General features: G+C 37.4%; 1 long non-coding RNA gene across 1 annotated transcript; it reads left to right on the forward strand.

Annotated features, from left to right (window-relative positions):
- Positions 1-6: 6 nt before the first annotated feature.
- On the forward strand, positions 7-3,024 carry LOC127620314 (uncharacterized). Its single transcript, XR_007967693.1, has 4 exons — positions 7-454; positions 543-788; positions 1,047-1,094; positions 1,183-3,024. It is a non-coding gene; the product is annotated as an uncharacterized LOC127620314 (long non-coding RNA).
- The last annotated feature ends 14,541 nt before the right edge of the window (positions 3,025-17,565 follow it).

A 17,565-nucleotide genomic window follows, 5' to 3' on the forward strand; every position in this document is an offset into this window, starting at 1 on the left:
GTTGAACAGTTAACCGAACTGTACATACACACACATCTCTAGTTTGCACTGTTACAGTGTTTAAATGTGAATTCACATAAGCGTGCATTCATTCTGTAATGATGTATTTGTGATTTAACATTATTTGAAATCTTATTGACCCTATTAAATGCTTGTTTTTTTAGGGGACGTGCCAGTGCCTTTGTCAGGAAAAGAGGGTGGCACTGTCACATTCCCATGTGATTCTGGGACTGAGAATTATACAGTTACTTTAAAGGCTGGGTCAAAAAATGTTTTTGGTGGTAATCAGGATAAAGAATATGTGAACCGGCGTTTGAAAATGGGGGCTGTTCCATCAAACTGGAGCAGCTGAAGAGGAGTGATGCTGGTTTATACACTTTAAACACTTACGAGAGCACATCTGAGGGGACGTCAGACCAACTATTCATAAAGACTTACCTAGTTTCTATTAAAGGTAAAATCAGATTTCACCATCAATATAACAATAATTATAATGATAAATGTATGATGTCTGAATAATTTTCCTTTCTATTTTTCATCAGATGAGATTTCCGTGAAGACAGGCGAGAATCTTACATTGAAAGTTGTGTTCCATAAGACCAAGAAAGTGGTGCATCAGACGATCAGTGGCGAAAAGACGGTGTGGATTAAAGGAAAAGGGGCCCAGAGAGATCGACTGACTGAAAATAATGAGGACCTGATCATCTCAGGGTTTATAACCAATGATTCAGGAATATACAGAGCTCTGGACTCAGGGGAAAATACCTTGATCACAGTAAATGTCACGGGTGAGAGCAGTTCCTTGGATGTCAGAACATGTAGAACGCCCCTCTTTCAATATTACATTCAAATTAGTGGTCAACCAATATTGCTTTATCAAGGGGTTAAATGATTACACCTTGCCGAATATAGTTACCCCTGTGACTTTTAAAGTATCTAGACATGTGTCATACATGCATAGCAGATTTTCAGCCAGCAGGAAAACAACATTTCTCATTAAAATTGATGTTGAACATTAAACCTTACCGTTTCATATGTTGTTACAGAAAATGTTACAGCGTCTGATAAAGAGAGCATCCAGGACAACACAACACGTAAGTAAAACAGGAGACATTGAGAGCTTCACATGTGAAAAATGAAAAAGAACATTTACAAATTAAATATTTTGCTCTTTTTCCACAGTCTCCACTGGATTGATAGTAGGAGTGATTGTGTCTGTTGGTGTTCTGATTGTTATTCTGGCTGTTCCTGCTACAAGAACAAAGATCACAAAGTTTTTAAGAACTCTACAAAGGTGGATCAGAGTTCCCACAAATAACAATTAAGGAACGTTCTTCCTCCATGCTCTTTTGCATCTCAGCACACCCCTGGCTGGACCAGCACCAACAGGTCTGAAGAGGATTCTGTCAACATGGATCTGAACATTTTGAAGTAAATATGAACACATGGACTGCAGTGAATCCAGTGATTAGTCTGTTCACTTCAGCAGTAGGGATGGGTGATACCACTTATTTTCTTTTTGATGCGATACCAATAATTTAAAGTCCTATGATGTCAATACCGATAGAAAAAATCCTGTTGTTTTTACAAAAACAATTTGGCAGCTGTGGTTGCCAGAATAATTATGTAAAAAATACAGTTAAAATGTAAACCACTTTACAGAACAACCTGTTCATTTTACAGTATAAAATGGTTATGATTTACATGACCACAATGGCACTTTAAAAAGAAATTATGTTAAATGTACAGTAAAAAAATTCAGAAACTGGATATTATCCTTCTGAAACTATAAAACTCTGCTTTTGACTTTATAAAGTATTTGTTAAACATCATAGTAACTACAGAAGTGCATGATGACATGAAGTTCACCAATAGTGACTCTTCCAGGAGCATTGACCAATATATAAATTACAAATAAAATAATGCAGTAAACATGAACTAAACTACATCAAATATAAAACAGAACACCCCAGTGTACGTGACTCATATTAAAAATAAGAAGAAACATAACTATTCCCATAAAATATAATGAAATGTAATGGATCACATAAGGAATTCTGGGAATGCCCAATTTTTTTTACTGTAATTTTAACAATAATTTACTGTAAAAAGTACATGTACTCCCTTGTTAAACAATGTACAGTTTTACCATTACTTATAAAGGAAAATCTTACATTTTATATCTAAAATGTTTAAATGTAAATGTTTACATAATTTTATTGTAAAAAGTTTACAATTAAAAAAAACTGTTTTTTCCCATTGATAACACACTAAAATGACGTGCACAGCACAATTATTTAAACTGACACACAGAGAGTAAAACCTGTTCTCAAGTCTCCAAAAGTCTAAACACATTTATTTCTTTACACACATTTTGCAATTCAAAATGGCACTTTTACATGCACTGCACACGGTTCTCTGCATAAGACACAACAATCGGACATTATAATGTGCATTTACTGAATGAGCACTGTGCCACTGTGTATTCGACTGTTTGTACTGTATTTTATTTTATATTCAATTATTCTTAGTTTTTGTATTTATTTTGTATTCTTATTTTAATCTCTTCTATGTAAAGCATTTAGAATTACCATTATATATGAAATGTGCTATATAAATAAACTTGCCTTGCCTTGGACATAAAGTCACGTGTTTGCCATTTCAAAACACTGCCATTCAAAATGACACTACATGTGCCACCTGGCCAAACACCTCAATGGTTAATTGTTGACACTTCAATGAGGATGTAAGTACTATGAAAAGACCACAGGTGAGCACCTTTTGTTTTACAACAACAACATCAATGGAAGATGTTGCAGAGGGAGGGTGAGCGGTAGAGCTGGTAGAGGAGTTCATGGCCAAAGAAGACCCAGCTGTGTGGCAAGATGCTACCTAATTATTTTTCTTGCCTCTTTTTTTTATATATATATATATATATATTTTTTTTTCCAACACATTTTCTTTTTCAGTTTACTGTTTTTGTGAAGCATATTTTTGTTCAGTCCAAATGTAAAATATCTGCTGTCCATATGTTGCACTGATTGTTTGGTGAAGAAAAAAATAAATAAAATGTTTCAACAGCATGTGTGTGTATCTGCAAATATTTCTGTGCATGTGAACAATCTGAAGAATTTTCTACAAATGGACTATTTTAGTATTATGGCAAAGCTTACTAAAGATGAGTGCTTTTCATTGTGCACAACAGTGTGTATTTGGTTAGATAAAACTCTGCTAATATGAATGAAGTGTGTGTCATTTCAGTGCAAACGTTTGATTTTGATAATGCTATGTGTAGTTTTGGTTGCAGTGCTTCATTTTGCAGGATATATGAGGTATTTTGCAGTTTGGGTGTGTGGTTTTAAGATTGGTTTTATCAAAATACTTAACACAAGTCTAGTTTGCAAAATTGTGTGTTAGCACAAAAAACTGTAAACCACACAATTAACAATGGTTACTACTACAATATTACTTAAGAAAAACCATGGTTAACAATTTCATTAATTACTTAATAACATCAGTTACACACAATATAAGGAATGTCACCTTTAGATGTTTTTTTAACATTTCAAACCAAACAAACAAAGAAAGCCTGGCAAATACAGTGCAGAAGAAATAAATACATAAATTACATGAAAAGGAGACAGGAGCATTATAATATAGCAAACCTCAAAATATTACTTAAAGAAACATCAATACAATCAAGATATGGGGTCCAGACCTGATGGAAATCTTCAGTTGACAAATGAGTAACATGTTAAAAAGTCTAAAGGAATCATTTATCTAATAATTGTATGTTATCCCTTTAAAGGGGAGGTTTATCACTGATCCAGGAAATCAATATATTTTTCCTAGCAGCAAAGGCTAGGATGTCAAATAATCATCTAACGAGTCTGTTTGACAGAAGTCTTTTCGGAAGACCTAAAATCAAAGACAAGTGGTCCAACTGTAACTCTAATCCTAACATTCGACTCATATAGTGAACAATTTTTGACCAGTAAATCCTAATTATAGAACCGTCCCAAATGCAATGAATATACTCTTCCACTTCCACCTTACATTTAAGACATAATGAAGAATTGCTTTCTAAACTTTAATCTAAACTGGCAGGCTAATTGTTATTTTCTGATGTTTGGCAGATCCAAGCCCCTCATAGAACTGGAGAGCTGAGTGAGAATTTGAATCTTGGTTTCCACTTATTCCATGTAAAAGAACTAAGCCATCCAGTTAATTCCTTTACCCTTTTATTCGGCAATAAGATTGGTATCATCTGTAATGGGTAAAGAAGCCTGGGCATTATATACATCTTAACTACAGCATTTCTTCCAAGCCAGGAAAGAGGGAGATCAGACCATCTAATTAAATCGTGGATTTTATCGAGCAATGGGAAAAAGTTGACTTTGGCCAATTGACTAATTATAAGGGTAATACGAATTCCCAAAAATGTAAAACCAGAGCCTGACATTTTAAATGGAAAGTAAGTCATATTAATTACATGTGTGCTTGAGTATCTTAAATGCAAAGCAACAGATTTGGAGAAATGTATTTTATATCCTGAAAAATTCCCAAATTAATTAACAATATCTACTAAGGCAGGCACCGATGATTTGAGGTCCGACAAAAAAGCAGGATATCATCCGCATAGACAGAAATTTTATTCTGTTTAACACCAACCGGGGCCCCAGACACAGCCACCCCTCCCTAATCACCTGAGCCAGTGTCTCTATTGCTATAGCAATAGTGCCCCAAAACAGAGGAATGTTATCAGACCTATGACCGTTAGTGACAACAGCTGTCAGTGAAGCAGAACAGAGTAAGCGCAACCATCTTATAAAATTATCGCCTAAATAAGTCCAACTCCACGCAATCAAAGACCTTCTCCGCATCTAACGATAAAATAAGGGTGTCAATGTTACTTTTGTGAGAGAGCTCAATAACATTAAGAAGCCATCTAATATTATTACTTGAGCTTCTACTCTTAATGAAACCCGTTTGGTCTTCATCAATGATAGAAGGAAGTATTTTCTCCAGCCATAATGCAAGGATTTTAGAGACCAACTTTAAATCTACGTTCATCGGCCTATAGGACCCACAGTGCTCCGGATCGTTTCCTTTTTTTAAGATAAGAGAAATGTTGGCCTCTCTAAGTGATTGAGGCAACCTGTTTGTCATAAATGAATGATCATACATAGCTTAAAGGGGATCTATTAAAATATGCTTGAATTCTTTAAAGAATCCAAAGACGCACGTATTAAACTCAACTTCTCCAGATTGGAAGGAAAAGCATCTTTTACATGATCTTCAGTAGCCCCTTTGAGTTCCAGTTCTAAGCGTTCTTGCTTCTCTACTTGTTTCTGTTTTTACTGATAGAATAAGCTATAGCTAGTCCTCTGATAAAGGGTTTGGAAGTCTCCCATAACAGAGATGTATCATTCATAGACTCTGAATAAATCGACCAAAAAAATCTTATATTCAAAATAAAAAAAACGAATGTATATGTAGAAATAATGTGTTCAATCTCCATCGTTTAGTAGATTTTGGAAATGCTTCCACTAACATATCCAATACCACCATAGCATGACAAAAAATACAAAATACAGTATTACTTTTGGTACAACGGGAGGTATATTGCAGAATTGAACTGGAAACAAAAAGATTATCAATCCTAGAATAACATTTATGGGGGGTAAAATCTGTTTGCAAAGGGTTAAGTGTACTCCAAACATCAGAAAAACCTAAGTCCTCGCATAATGCGGATAACATTTAGATTGCTTGGATGGAGGGCAGTTCTTTGGAGGTAATATATCCAGTAAAGGATTCAACAAACAATTAAATACCCCCCTACAATCATAGTACCAGAAGCAGTTTCTAACAAATCCAAAACAGCCTTCGTAAGAAGCTCAAGAGACACTATCATCAGTACTCAAAACCTCATAAGCGTGCATTCATTCTGTAATGATGTATTTGTGATTTAACATTATTTGAAATCTTATTGACCCTATTAAATGCTTGTTTTTTTAGGGGACGTGCAAGTGCCTTTGTCAGGAAAAGAGGGTGACACTGTCACATTCCCATGTGATTCTGGGACTGAGAATTATACAGTTACTTTAAAGGCTGGGTCAAAAACCCAGAATCACATGGGAATTATGTGTTATATATAACTAACCCGCTGTCATGTGCCTCTCAGATTGTGAAGATATTTAAAGACTACGGGGTCTTTTCAGGTTATAAACTAAACTTTTCTAAAAGTATATGCTTCCCTATAAACCATTTGGCAGATCAGATTATGGATACAGACTTGCCCTTTTGCATATCAAAATCAGGATTTAAATACTTAGGAATTAATATTACTCGTTCATACACTGATCTGTTTAAAGCAAATTACAGTCCCATACTTAAAAAACTTGAATCTGACTTCCAACGATGGAGTGTTATATATTTGTCTCTAGCTGGTAAAACCAATTGTGTTAAAATGAATGTGCTACCCAGATTATTGTATTTGTTTCAGAGTCTTCCAATTTTCCTGCCAAAGTCCTTTTTTCAGTCAACTAATAGGTTGCTGTCTTCCTTTATTTGGGGTGGCAAAAAACCAAGACTACGTAGAGAGCTTCTTGAGAGACCAAAAAAGGATGGAGGATTGGCTCTCCCGAATTTGTTAAATTATTATTGGGCAGCAAATTTACAATAAGTCGTTTATTGGTTCCAGTCTCCACATACAGACTGGTGTGCAGCAGAAGCTAAATCATGCGAGTCCACATCACTTGCTGTGCTGATTACAATGAAGTTACCATTCTCACCAACGCAATTCTCCTCAAGTCCAGTTGTAATTTCGACTCTCAAAATCTATAACCAGTTTAGAGAAGCATTTCAACTCACAGATTTTTCCTTGGAAAGCCCCATATGTAATAATCATCTTTTCCCAGCTGCCAAGCTGGATTCTACTTTCAAGCAATGGCAGCACCTAGGCCTAGTTAAATGTAGTGACTTTTTTATTGATAATAATTTTGCTAGTTACAATGATCTTGTTAAAAAATGTAGTCTTCAAAACTCCGATTTTTTCGATTTCTTCAGGTTCAGTCACTTTATCCAAGCCCACTGCTCTGTGTTTCCACAATTGCCCTCTGAGTCGCGTTTAGATTTAGTTCTGAGGGTCCCTTCACACCTTAAGGGATCCATTTCAAAAATATACAACCTGATCATGTCGTTCCAAAATGTATCAATAGAAAAGATCAAAACAGAATGGATAGGACAGTTAGGAATCGACATATCTGAAGACACCTGGGTTAGAGCTGTTGATCGAGTAAATGGGACTTCATCCTGTGCAAGACTCAATCTGATTCAAATGAAAGTTCTCTACCGTATTCATTATAGTAAAACAAAATTGGCTAAAATGTACCCAAATATAGATGAAACATGTGACCGCTGCAAGGCATCAAAGGGAGATCTAACCCATATGTTTTGGTCATGTCCTAAACTGAGACAATTTTGGATTTCAGTCTTTGAGATTTTAAACTCAGCTTTTAAATTAAAAATTCACCCTAACCCAATAATGGCTTTGTTTGGAGTTAGAGGCGACGACTTCCAAATAGCTAAAAATAAAGAGAATGCCCTGGCTTTTGCCACATTAATAGCTAGAAGAAGAATTCTCCTAGAGTGGAAATCACACAATCCACCTACTATGTCAGCATGGCTTAGTGATCTAATGATGTTTCTAAAAACAGAAAAAATTAAATATTTTCTCTTTAAAATAATTTGATTATTAAACAACCCCCCCCCCCCCCTCTTTATTAATTTATTTATTTATTTTTATTATTATTATTTTATTTTTATTTTTTTTTTTATTTTATTTTTTTTTTGGGGGGAAAGTTGTGTTGGGATGGGAATTTGTGGGTGAAAAATTTGAAAAAGCAAGGCCTTCAATAGTGTTTATGTCACTGTATACTTTCAGTGTACCTTGTTCTGATAAAAATAATAAAAAAAAAAAAAAAAAAAAGAAGCTCAAGAGAAACGATCGGTGGCCGGTAAATATTTACAAAGTTACCTCCCACCCATACAATAACCCTCTAACAATAACATAACAGCCTTGTTTATCCTTAATGCTGTTTATCATTTTAAAGGGTACATTTCTATTAACAATGATAGCTACACACTGCTACTTGTTGTAAAGGTAGAAAATTACATTTGACCAATCCACTGGCGGTGTGGCAAGGATCTTTGTGATATTCTCCATTGTTACTCGCAACTTAGCTGGATATAGCATTGCGTAGCCTGCTACAATCTCCTGCGCTTTTACATTTACATTTATGTATTTGGCAGACGCTTTTATCCAAAGCAACTAACAGAGCCCTTATTACAGGGACAATCCCCCCGGTGCAACCTGGAGTTAAGTGCCTTACTCAAGGACACAATGGTGGTGACTGTGGGGATCGAACCAGCGACCTTCTGATTACCAGTTATGTGCTTTACCCACTACGCCGCCACCACCACTCAACTTTTGGAGCACCAAAGCGGAGAAACTTTGTTATTCTCAAACCGCAGGTAGTCATCCATAGACAACTTTCTACTTGCATCCAGAATCCTCCGTCTATCTCCGAAGTGATGTATACGTATCACCAGCGGTCTAGATCTCTCCTTGACACCTTGTCTGGGAGCTAGGATATGATGTGCCCTTTCAATCTTGATATAGCCTCCCTCTGCCTGCAGCTGAAGAAACTCTGGGATCCATTTTTGGAGGAAAGCCACCGCATTAGAGCCCTCTTCCCCTTCTGGTTAGCCAACAATACGTATATTTTTGCACCGTCCTCTGTTCTCCAGATCATCAACATTCTCAATAAGCGACGCAACTTGGTTTTCCATTGTTGAGATGCGAGCCTGCATACTATCAGCTAGTTCCTCCGCCGCAATGATTCTTCGCTCGGCCTCATCCATCCGAGTCTTACAATTCTCCAATCACTGAGAATGTACATGCACGATCTCAGCTAAGGGATTGAGTTTGGCTTCTATTGTTTTCGAAATCGACATACTACAACAATGGCATAACCAAAGCCATCGAGTTGGGTCTGATATAACTGAAAGAATATAGATAATTAGCTGAGTGGTGCAGGAGCTAGTGAAAATTGCTGTTACTCTCTGGCCACTATTTTCCTCCTCTGAGATTATAAAAACATATTCTCAATGGGTCTGAGCTCACTAAATACATTTAAACAATCTAATATTTAGAGTCCCGAGTTCAGGGGTTCACAATACCCTCTCAACTTGTATGAAACAATAATCATGTGAGTTCAAAGGTGTATATGTGACCGCAACCTGAGGTTTCACCAGCTGCAGATATCCAACTGAACGAATAAACCATACAACAGTATTAGTGAATAAGCTTTAACTGTATTCCCAGTATGAACCACTTATCTTTCTCCCTTCAAATCAGCAGTTTTACCGATGATCACAGTTTACACATTAAACAAACAAAACAACAGTAAATACAGAAATGACAGGCACAACAACAACAATGTCTTGAAATAAACCAATAACAACACAATACCATCCATCCATCCATCCATCCATCCATCCATCCATCCATCTTCAACCGCTTATCCGAAGTCGGGTCGCGGGGGCAGCTGCTCCAGCAGGGGGCCCCCAAACTTCCCTATCCCGAGCCACATTAACCAGCTCTGACTGGGGGACCCCGAGGCGTTCCCAGGCTAGTGTGGAGATGTAATCTCTCCACCTAATCCTGGGTCTTCCCCGAGGCCTCCTCCCAGCTGGACGTGCCTGAAACACCTCACTAGGGAGGCGGCCAGGGGGCATCCTTACCAGATGCCCAAACCACCTCAACTGACTCGTTTCGACGCAAAGGAGCAGCGGCTCTACTCCGAGCTCCTCACAGATGACTGAGCTCCTCACCCTATCTCTAAGGGAGAAGCCCGCCACCCTTCTGAGGAAGCCCATTTCGGCTGCTTGTACTTGCGACCTAGTTCTTTCGGTCATGACCTAACCTTCATGACCATAGGTGAGGGTAGGAACGAAAATTGACCGGTAGATCGAGAGCTTTGCCTTTCGGCTCAGCTCTCTTTTCGTGACAATGGTGCGATAGAGCGAGTGCAATACCGCCCCGCTGCCCCGATTCTCCGGCCAACCTCCCGCTCCATTGTCCCCTCACTCGTGAACAAGACCCCGAGGTACTTGAACTCCTTCACTTGGGGCAATACCTCCTTCTCTACCTGGAGTACGCACTCCATCGGTTTCCTGCTGAGACACAATACACAATACATAATTAATTAATAATTAATAAAATCAGTCCAAATTCCAATCAGTACTGTGTATTGTTTATGTGTAGTTTATATTATTAGTGTGTTCGTTGTTCATTTCAGTGAGAAAATGACTATAAAATCTCCTCAATCAAAGAAGAAACCTCATTTCCATATGCTCCATCCTTTGACTAATGATTGTCCTCTATTTTGGAACATCCAGCGTTGCTCTCTCCTGACCGAACATCACCGAACACAGCTGAAATATGCCATCCGATCGTCACTACTCCGAGTGGCACAACTAACACAATAAAGGTATTTCAGACATATATTCAACTCGACAACTGCACAAATGAAGTATATTAACGGAAGTCACACATGCAGCTCTTCTCTCTCCCTCAAGCTGGCTTAACCAATTGTGCCGCCCGCACAAGCCCTCAAAAGTGAAGCCAAAGCGTCTCGATCGCCCCGGTGGCTGGTCCTAGTATAGGTCATAAACCCCGCCTCCCATGTTATTCAACGGACGTGAGACCAACTAAACAATTAAATTACACTTCACATATCTTTTTTCCAAAGATAGTTTCTGTCATTTACTGTCGTTTCTATCACGTTGATGTCATTTCAAGTGTTTGTTTTCAAAATAAGTTTGTTTTTAGTTATTTAATGCTATAAAAACGCTACTGTGACATCATGATTGACAGCTATGATTGACAGCTATGATTGACAGGTTCTCTGAGCGAAGTAGTCACTGAAGCACCAACTGACTTTTTTTCGGGATCTTCGGAGGACTGAGGAGATTGGAGCTTTAAATTTAATATCTAAATTTCTATAATTAATTATTTCACACTGTCATAAGTGAAAAGTCAAAAGGGCGTGTGCTTGCGATTGATTCAGTGAGAGTGAGGGCGGGGCCTTGATTTCGTGGATTTACTTCCTGCTCACTACTGCGCAGGTCTGGTCCCGAAATCGCAACTGCGCAGACTCAAGTCCCAAGATGTCAGCGCCATATCGGGACACTGGCGGCTTCAGTTCTCACCAATGGAAAAGAGCGAAGGGGCGTCGGCCATCTTTTTTTACAGTCTATGGGGTGAACTGACGAACGTGACTCCGCCTCCACACAGCGTGTCATCATAATACGTCTGTACTATGTTCTGTATTAATACATTTCCTTGGCACAAGAAAATAAAATATATGTCTGATCCTTTTATGTATTAGGAAAGTAAAAAAATTAAATAAACATACACTTATGAAAATAACTATTTATCACAAACTCTCATTTCTCAAATCACTTCAATTGACTAAAAACAAGAAGAGTGACAGATTCCTGAAAGACTATGATAAATGTTTTGGTATTACCACTGATGTTGTGTAATGTTTTCCTCTGCATGTAGACATATGTTATTTATTTATATTTTACTTTATTTGTTTTTGTAATGCCGTTTCGTCTGATGGCTGAGATCTGACGCTGAGGTTTGACCAGGTCCTGATACGGCCACCGTACAGCAGATGTTTGTGAAATATATTCTTGTTCAATAAAAAAATTAAAACAGTGAGAAATATCATTGGATTTTGTCCTAAAATGTATCCTCAGCACATGCTACTTCTATATTTTGGAAAATTATGAATGCGGAAGTCAGAAATGATTGTTTACATTGCAGAAAGATCGCAAAATACTTTTGTAATTACAGTAAATGTGTGATTAAGTGTGTACATGTGTCATTTATTTCTGCAATATTTCAACCTTCATCTTTAAGCTTCATACTCTGTTCAGTAGAGAGTAATAAAAATGGTATTTGGGTCAAAAAAGATTACACCTCTTTTTTTCTTCCTCCAGAAATGTTATATCACATTCTTCATCAAATACAAATAGTATATTTATGCATTTCTTTGGGGTAAATTAGTCATTTTTTATATAAATATTTAATATAAAATAAGCACATTCTTTTTGATCTTTGCTTCAATAAAAATCCCTTTTAGTAAATGCAAAGATCTGTAAAACATCTAAATGTGTCATGCATTGAGTGCAAATAAATGACTTTTACTGACATTATGGCCAGTAGATGGCTTCAGTGCTCCATGCATTGGCTGATCTCCAATATTGAAACAATGTCTCGATATTATCACAATTTATGCATTCAGTATATGTTTAGATATTAAAAAATCAAATATTTGTACAATTGTAAAGTTTTTAAAATTGTTGTATTTATGTTACTGTCAGATTTAGCAATAATTGAAGTTATTAAGGTGGACAGAAATATCGAACAACAATATGATAATGAATTATGAACAACAACGATATATTCAGAAAATGAGTAAGAAACTGTAGTAAAAATAAACAGTTAAGAATCAGAATAAACCTTGTGCCTTATGCATTCTTACACAGTTGGCAGTGGACAGTGGCAGCATGTGCTTTGCAAATGAATTTCTTGCATTTGTCACATGACCATGCTGGTTTTGTTGGCCTTTGGGCCACAGAACTGATATCTTCTCCTGTTGGTGAGGGTAGCTGCTGTGGAGGGGCCAGGTTCGTCTCCTCAAGAGAGATTTTTTGCTTGCATCAAAAGCATTGCTCTGTTATAGTTTCCCCCATTTATTTACATTTATCCATTTGGCAGATGCTTTTATACAAAGTGACTTACAGAGCACTTATTACAGGGACAATCCCCCCAGAGCAACCTGGAGTTAAGTGTCTTACTCAAGGACACAATGGTGGTGACTGTGGGATCAAACCAGCATCCTTCTGATTACCAGATTACCAGTTATGTGCTTAGACCACTACACCACCACCACTCCATTTAGATGTGTACGTGTGCATATCTGTGTGTACTGCATTGGAGATGTTCTATTCTCATCCACTGTGTGTGTGTGTGTGTGTGTGTGTGTGTGTGTGTGTGTGTGTTTTTCCTGGATTGTGAGTTTTATTTTATTTGACAAAAAAATAAAGAAAATGCTCCATTAGTCTCTCCCATTCATCGGGTCAAATTTGACCAGAACAGCCTTTTTTGGTCAACCTTTTGATAAAACCACCAAGACTCATCACATCTAGGCCAAACATCTGTGTTCAGGGTGGCAAATATAGGAAAGTTCATCAAGTCTTGTACCCAGTGTTGCCAACTATTTTCAATGGAAAGTAGCTAAATGTCGCCAGATGACGTCATGCGTCATTAGCATATTAATGACGTCATCGCGTCGTATTTGCATTCTGCCTAATTTGTCGGTACTGTAGCCTACTTCAGTTTATAATAACGGTTATCTCCCCTAAACCGTGCTTTAACTTGAACTCCTTCACTTGGGGCAATACCTCCTTCCCTACCTGGAGTACGCACTCCATCGGTTTCCTGCTGAGACACAATACACAATACATAATTAATTAATAATTAATAAAATCAGTCCAAATTCCAATCAGTACTGTGTATTGTTTATGTGTAGTTTATATTATTAGTGTGTTCGTTGTTCATTTCAGTGAGAAAATGACTATAAAATCTCCTCAATCAAAGAAGAAACCTCATTTCCATATGCTCCATCCTTTGACTAATGATTGTCCTCTATTTTGGAACATCCAGCGTTGCTCTCTCCTGACCGAACATCACCGAACACAGCTGAAATATGCCATCCGATCGTCACTACTCCGAGTGGCACAACTAACACAATAAAGGTATTTCAGACATATATTCAACTCGACAACTGCACAAATGAAGTATATTAACGGAAGTCACACATGCAGCTCTTCTCTCTCCCCTCAAGCTGGCTTAACCAATTGTGCCGCCCGCACAAGCCCTCAAAAGTGAAGCCAAAACGTCTCGATCGCCCCCGGTGGCTGGTCCTAGTATAGGTCATAAACCCCGCCTCCCCATGTTATTCAACGGGACGTGAGACCAACTAAACAATTAAATTACACTTCACATATCTTTTTTCCAAAGATAGTTTCTGTCATTTACTGTCGTTTCTATCACGTTGATGTCATTTCAAGTGTTTGTTTTCAAAATAAGTTTGTTTTTAGTTATTTAATGCTATAAAAACGCTACTGTGACATCATGATTGACAGCTATGATTGACAGCTATGATTGACAGGTTCTCTGAGCGAAGTAGTCACTGAAGCACCAACTGACTTTTTTTTCGGGATCTTCGGAGGACTGAGGAGATTGGAGCTTTAAATTTAATATCTAAATTTCTATAATTAATTATTTCACACTGTCATAAGTGAAAAGTCAAAAGGGGCGTGTGCTTGCGATTGATTCAGTGAGAGTGAGGGCGGGGCCTTGATTTCGTGGATTTACTTCCTGCTCACTACTGCGCAGGTCTGGTCCCGAAATCGCAACTGCGCAGACTCAAGTCCCAAGATGTCAGCGCCATATCGGGACACAGGCGGCTTCAGTTCTCACCAATGGAAAAGAGCGAAGGGGCGTCGGCCATCTTTTTTTACAGTCTATGGGGTGAACTGACGAACGTGACTCCGCCTCCACACAGCGTGTCATCATAATACGTCTGTACTATGTTCTGTATTAATACATTTCCTTGGCACAAGAAAATAAAATATATGTCTGATCCTTTTATGTATTAGGAAAGTAAAAAAATTAAATAAACATACACTTATGAAAATAACTATTTATCACAAACTCTCATTTCTCAAATCACTTCAATTGACTAAAAACAAGAAGAGTGACAGATTCCTGAAAGACTATGATAAATGTTTTGGTATTACCACTGATGTTGTGTAATGTTTTCCTCTGCATGTAGACATATGTTATTTATTTATATTTTACTTTATTTGTTTTTGTAATGCCGTTTCGTCTGATGGCTGAGATCTGACGCTGAGGTTTGACCAGGTCCTGATACGGCCACCGTACAGCAGATGTTTGTGAAATATATTCTTGTTCAATAAAAAATTAAAACAGTGAGAAATATCATTGGATTTTGTCCTAAAATGTATCCTCAGCACATGCTACTTCTATATTTTGGAAAATTATGAATGCGGAAGTCAGAAATGATTGTTTACATTGCAGAAAGATCGCAAAATACTTTTGTAATTACAGTAAATGTGTGATTAAGTGTGTACATGTGTCATTTATTTCTGCAATATTTCAACCTTCATCTTTAAGCTTCATACTCTGTTCAGTAGAGAGTAATAAAAATGGTATTTGGGTCAAAAAAAGATTACACCTCTTTTTTTTCTTCCTCCAGAAATGTTATATCACATTCTTCATCAAATACAAATAGTATATTTATGCATTTCTTTGGGGTAAATTAGTCATTTTTTTATATAAATATTTAATATAAAATAAGCACATTCTTTTTGATCTTTGCTTCAATAAAAATCCCTTTTTAGTAAATGCAAAGATCTGTAAAAACATCTAAATGTGTCATGCATTGAGTGCAAATAAATGACTTTTACTGACATTATGGCCAGTAGATGGCTTCAGTGCTCCATGCATTGGCTGATCTCCAATATTGAAACAATGTCTCGATATTATCACAATTTATGCATTCAGTATATGTTTAGATATTAAAAAATCAAATATTTGTACAATTGTAAAGTTTTTAAAATTGTTGTATTTATGTTACTGTCAGATTTAGCAATAATTGAAGTTATTAAGGTGGACAGAAATATCGAACAACAATATGATAATGAATTATGAACAACAACGATATATTCAGAAAATGAGTAAGAAACTGTAGTAAAAATAAACAGTTAAGAATCAGAATAAACCTTGTGCCTTATGCATTCTTACACAGTTGGCAGTGGACAGTGGCAGCATGTGCTTTGCAAATGAATTTCTTGCATTTGTCACATGACCATGCTGGTTTTGTTGGCCTTTGGGCCACAGAACTGATATCTTCTCCTGTTGGTGAGGGTAGCTGCTGTGGAGGGGCCAGGTTCGTCTCCTCAAGAGAGATTTTTGCTTGCATCAAAAGCATTGCTCTGTTATAGTTTCCCCATTTATTTACATTTATCCATTTGGCAGATGCTTTTATACAAAGTGACTTACAGAGCACTTATTACAGGGACAATCCCCCAGAGCAACCTGGAGTTAAGTGTCTTACTCAAGGACACAATGGTGGTGACTGTGGGATCAAACCAGCATCCTTCTGATTACCAGATTACCAGTTATGTGCTTAGACCACTACACCACCACCACTCCATTTAGATGTGTACGTGTGCATATCTGTGTGTACTGCATTGGAGATGTTCTATTCTCATCCACTGTGTGTGTGTGTGTGTGTGTGTGTGTGTGTGTGTGTGTGTGTGTTTTCCTGGATTGTGAGTTTTATTTTATTTGACAAAAAATAAAGAAAATGCTCCATTAGTCTCTCCCATTCATCGGGTCAAATTTGACCAGAACAGCCTTTTTTGGTCAACCTTTTGATAAAACCACCAAGACTCATCACATCTAGGCCAAACATCTGTGTTCAGGGTGGCAAATATAGGAAAGTTCATCAAGTCTTGTACCCAGTGTTGCCAACTATTTTCAATGGAAAGTAGCTAAATGTCGCCAGATGACGTCATGCGTCATTAGCATATTAATGACGTCATCGCGTCGTATTTGCATTCTGCCTAATTTGTCGGTACTGTAGCCTACTTCAGTTTATAATAACGGTTATCTCCCCTAAACCGTGCTCATACTGTTTTTATATAAGTATATAGCCGAATGTCCAGTAAAACGGTTCTCAATTACATATTTTCTGTTAGACAACGGAACGGAACTTAGCTAACGTTACATGTTTATGAGTTTGAAGAAGGTTTATTGTTGTGTTTGGATAAGTAAAATGTATAGAGTCTGTAAATATACGATCTGAAGTCGGAGAGTTCAGAAACCGAACCGGAATGAACTAAAACTCTGATTAGTAGTGAATATAAGCGCATGCCAAGAAAAAAACGGTCAAATTAAATGTTTTGAATTAAAACAAAGGAGAAGGCAGCTGCTATGTGATCACTGATTGGTTCCTGCTAACACAGCGTGCACATGCGCAGCTCATTCATGTCTATGTCCGCTGGCGTGCAGTCAACGGAATGTGCTGCTCCTCTCAGCCGCTCACTGAACAGAGCAGACGCAGCGGGGAAGACCTCACGCTTGCAGTACTGGCGATATTTGGAATTTGGAAAGCTGCTAAGGTTTGTCCAAAAAGTCGCTAGATTTGTCGCTAGTCGCTTTTTTGAAAAAATGTCGCTAAAGGGGTCTGAAAAGTCGCTAAGTTGGCAACAATGCTTGTACCACTCAGATGTAGGGAACTATTTTTTATTTTTTATTTTTCATCTAAAATAAAAATAAATGTATATATATATATATATATAGTTTCAGGTCAAAAATGACCCTAACAGATGAAT

The sequence above is a fragment of the Xyrauchen texanus genome, chromosome 26 (assembly GCF_025860055.1).
Source record: "Xyrauchen texanus isolate HMW12.3.18 chromosome 26, RBS_HiC_50CHRs, whole genome shotgun sequence".
Lineage (NCBI taxonomy): Eukaryota > Metazoa > Chordata > Actinopteri > Cypriniformes > Catostomidae > Xyrauchen > Xyrauchen texanus.